We start from the raw sequence: 4,864 nt of genomic DNA, 5'->3' as shown, positions 1-4,864 counted from the left end.
CATGCACTCTATGATGTGTTAATTTTAACTCTGTATGCCCAATTTTTGGTTAGGTGTGCAAAGTTGCAACAGAAATTTCTGTGTATAGAATTGAAGTGTTGTAGGTGTTGGCGGATGTATGTATATGTGATTGGTTAACAAGTTGACAATACCATTATAGAAGGTTATAGATTTGTTATAAGTGCATAAGCTTTTTTCTAGGCACTATTTGGTAAGTTGTAGAAGGTTACATATTTGTTGTAAGTAATCTTTTTTCCAAGCACTATTTGGTAAGTTATTGCAAGTAAAGATGTCTGATAGTCTATCACAGATTGTGAGTGAGAAGCTTAACAATAATAACTTCCAAGCATGGAAGTTCATGATGGATCAATTTCTTATGGAAAAAGGATATTGGGATTTCATCTCACACGTGATGAAAAGGAGCTGGAGATTGCTGAAGAAAATTTGACCCCTCAAACAAGTGCAGGTAAATAAATCATGGCATGAAAATTCCAAAAAGGTACTGCATTGGTTATTTGTCAGTATGACATATTCTATAATTACGCATATACAAGATACACAAATGCTACCTAAGGAGGAGGCTTAGGACACCTTGGTAAAGATGCACAACACAAACACCCAAGCTTGGAAGATGTACAACACAAACACCCAAGCTCAAAAAATGCAGCTAAAGTAGGAGTTCCATAATGTGACCAGAGGAAAGATAAGCATGAATGATTACTTAATGAAGGTTAAAGGGCTTACAAATGCCCTTGCTTCTATTGGATCACCCAATAGATGATGATGATATGGTCTCCACCATGACCTTGAATGGTCTTGGGAGAAAGTATTTTAAAATTTCGGTTGAGAGTTGGTTTGTCAGCCCCTTAAGGTAAACGATTTGGCAAAGATTTTATATGTAGAGCAGAGCATGGTGATAGGTCTCCATTTTGGTAGTTGGTCCTTCTCTCCTCTTTTGTGGATCAAGAAAGAACAGAAAGGGTCTGTCAAGGGAAGATTCATATTGAATGCTATTATTTCTTTATGGGAAGAAATAGAATATGCAAAAAATCTTAGTAGGATTACTTTTTCTTTAAAATAGACTTTGACAAAGCCTATGACACATTGGAATGAGAATTTTATTGATGTCACTCAAAAATATGGGCCTAGGGCAAAAAATTATACTTTTGTGGGAATTTTATTAATGTCACTCAAAAATATGGGCCTAGGGCAAAAATTTATACTTTTGTGGCAAATTTATTTGGCAATGCTAGGGCAAGAGTTTGTGTGAATGGTCCCCTCTTTTCTCCTCTACTTTTTTCCATAGCTGGATGGTATGGGCTGGCTGGTGTGCAAGATAAGATGCTACAAGGGATATCTCTATCTACTAATGAGTAGGGCCAACTTTGTCTTCAAAATTTTGATGATGACATAAATGGTATCATAAAAAATGATGGCAAGTCTATAAAAGCATTATGGGAGTGCATGGACACCTTTTGCATGGCCTCAGGTTCCAAAATCAACCAAACCAAAACAGGCATTAAAACCCTCATCTCCCCTCCTCTAGACTAGGGTTGTAAGGACATTTTCTAAGGGAGTATTTTTAGAAAGTTGGGGATCCCTATGGGTTTTGGGGTTACCACGATAAAAACTGAAAACCAGATTCAATAAATCGAGAAACTGCCAACTATCTATGGCAGGCAGAGTGATGGTCCTCAACCACTTTCTAATCCTAGCCACCATCTTCTTCTTTCTTGCTGAAGGCCTTCCAACAAAGCCCTTTGGAGAAACTTCCTTTGGATAGGGGACCCTTTCAAATGTGAAATACCCAAGGTCAAATGCGAAACACGCGTGCTCTCCAAAGACAAGGGAGGGTTGGGTATAATCAATATCACAAAGATGACTGATAGGCTTGCCTCAAAATGGATAAAAAGAAGCTCGCTACATCCCAAGGAGGACTTGTCCATACTCCTTCTCTCTGGGACATGATTCAACATATTTTCTCTTTAGGTGGAGAGATTTACTTGCGGTTATAGTGTTCTTCAATAAATAACCAATCAAAATAGTGGGCTCCCCTTTGGTCAAATCCCTAATGGTAGCATGGAATGTCCTTAAACCTCTCCTTCAACCTAATAACAATATTAGGGAAAAAACTAGCCTCTTACAATTAGAATCCCTATGGATAGCATGGAATGTCCTTAAACCTCTCCTTCAACCTAATAACAATATCAGGGAAAAAACTAGCCTCTTACAATTAGAATCCATATGGTGGCCCTTCCTTGAGTTCAAGGAAATTGAAAATGATCAAATCACCCTTGCATCATCATTGTCATAGAAAGGGCTGTCTAAATGGGGAGACTTACGAGGAAAACACATGGTATTCTTTCCACCATGAACTCTAGCAAAGATGTAGGATTCAAGTGGGATTATTGCTCATTAAGAAAAGGATGGAGCTGTGGGAGCTTGGCCTTAGCCCTTTCCTTCAAGCTTCCCCCCCCCCCCTCCCTCTGAAGCTCTTTCTCCTCCGTCTAATGGATTAAGGATAAGCCTATAATCCTTGTTCCCCTAGTTAACACAAAACCCCTCATCTATGTGAAACTAAACAACAAATGGAATCTTCTTTTGGAGAAGCAATGGTACTCAGTTTAGACAACTCTGACGGAAGGAAATTGAACCCAAAAAAGTCATGTCTCCTTTGTTTGATCTTTCATAAAGTAGTCTGGACTAATACTAGAGCTCACTTATTTCTTCCCTATTTGGCACAGGCGGCGTTGCTATCTGCCCCAGATGTAAATCCGAGATGGAGAACACAGTCCACCTATTTTTTTCTTTCCCTTGTGATAAAAAAGCAATGAACTTGGTGCAAGAGAGTTTAATCGCGGTTCTCAAAAGAGATCTTAACTGGAAACAGGTCATACTAGGAGATTTTATGGGTTGTTCTTCCTCCAAATGGAGCATGATAAGGGTTGAGCTTTTATGGCAGGTCTGGTTGCAAAGGAATGCTATGGTCTTAAATAACGAGCTCCCAACTCACACTCACATCTGAGAACCGTGTTGGTTGCGTAGTCTATGACTATCTCCAAGTTGGGTAAGAAAAAGTTAGAGAAGATATGGAGGGTAGATCAATAAGTTGCCACACTGATCCATTACAGTAGAAGATTAGGAGAGTTGAACTTCAGTAATTCAGAGAGGTGAACACCGGGAAAGTTAATTACAATGTGGATTGCTGGCATGAGGAAATCTCAGCCTTGGAGAAAAAAGGACCAGATGATTAATGAGACTGTGTGGGGTGGAGAATCTATATTGATTTATTAAGCCTCTTGCAGAGCACCTCTCTCTGGATCTCCCTCGACTCCGGATTCCGACTTTGGCGTGTCTCCGCACTCTAGATTGCCAGGCCTTCTTTTGGATCTCCTACTCGTCGTCGTCAGTCTCCCGATTTTGGCTCCAAACTACTGACTCCCTCACCAGCTTGTTTTTGGATCTCCTACTCATCATCGATCTCCTGATTTTAGCTCCGAACTACTAACTCCCTTGCCAGCTTGTTTCGATTCCTTAATCGTTTTGTTCCAAACTCCGAAATCCGACTTCGGATCTCTGTTTGTTTGCGATTCTGACTCTAGATCACCAAATCTTATGCTTCCGAATCTCCTGATCATCTCTGGATCTCTCGATTGCGTCTCTAGACTTTTAGCGCTCTCGTCTCTGGAATATTCCTGTTGTGAATGCATGGTATGGTGGCTCATATAGCTGTGTCCATGGATACTAGCTATTGCGCTATATTTCAAGGGTTGGTTTATGTTTCAAAAGTCACAAAAAAAGAATTAAATTATATTATATGTATAACGGATTTGAAACTCCCACGTAGTAACCCTATTTCAAGGGTTGGTTTATGTTTCAAAAGTCACAAAAAAGAATTAAATTATATTATATGTATAACGGATTTGAAACTCCCACTTAGTGGGTTACTACGTGGGTTTCCTCTTTCTTCAGAAGCCTTTGTTGCTTCCCCCTCCCTCTCTATACCTATCTCTCTTTGCCCATCTCGGATTTGAAACTCCCACGTAGTGGGGTTGCTACGTGGGTTTCCTCTTTCTTCATCAGAAGCCTTTGTTGCTTCCCCCTCCCTCTCTATACCTATCTCTCTCATTCCATCTCCTCATCATCACACACAGAGAGCCATATAGAGAACCTCCGTCCATCTCTCTCTCTCTCTCTCTCTCTCTCTCTCTCTCTCTCTCATACACACACACACACAGAGATTAACATGGTATTTCCATATCTACTTGAGGCTATTTCCATATCTATCCTTAGTTTTGTTTAACACTAGTTTGGTACCAAAAAAGGACACTTAAGTGTCTTTTTTCGGACGATGTAAATAAAATGCTACTTGCGCTAGGAAAGACATATTCAAAATCCCTCTTGAGGAGTTTGAATATGTGACCTAGTGTGTCTTTAAAAAATGTAACCTTGTAATTTGGATGCTGGCACAATAAGGAATTACACCCATAAATAGGACTTGCATGAGACTGCAACTCAGGTTTGAGAAAACCGCCTTATAAGCTTAGAGAAAAAAATCACTAAGTCTCGTGAAAAATTCCAAGTAATTATTTCATATTTGTGTCAAAGATTTTGCCAAGTTTCACATGAAAAAAAATTCAATTGAGAGTGTCTAAAATAGTAGGAAGTTATGTGTGTTTGATACACCACTTTTTAGCATCCATTTGTATCCAAACCAATACATGGTTTTAATGTGTTTGCAAGTTTTTTAAGGTGATACAATGCTTACTCTATCCATTGAGATCTTAAAGTTATATGTAAAAGCCCCTTCGTAAGCTACAAATATTAATTGTTTCAAAATGTCAAAACTGCACACAACAAAAAT

This window comes from Cibotium barometz, chromosome 28 (genome assembly GCF_041138505.1).
Source record: "Cibotium barometz isolate CiBa-2024 chromosome 28, ASM4113850v1, whole genome shotgun sequence".
In the NCBI taxonomy this organism is placed as follows: Eukaryota; Viridiplantae; Streptophyta; class Polypodiopsida; order Cyatheales; family Cibotiaceae; genus Cibotium; species Cibotium barometz.
The sequence above is the reverse complement of the archived record's forward strand: the minus strand, read 5'-3'. Positions refer to the sequence as shown.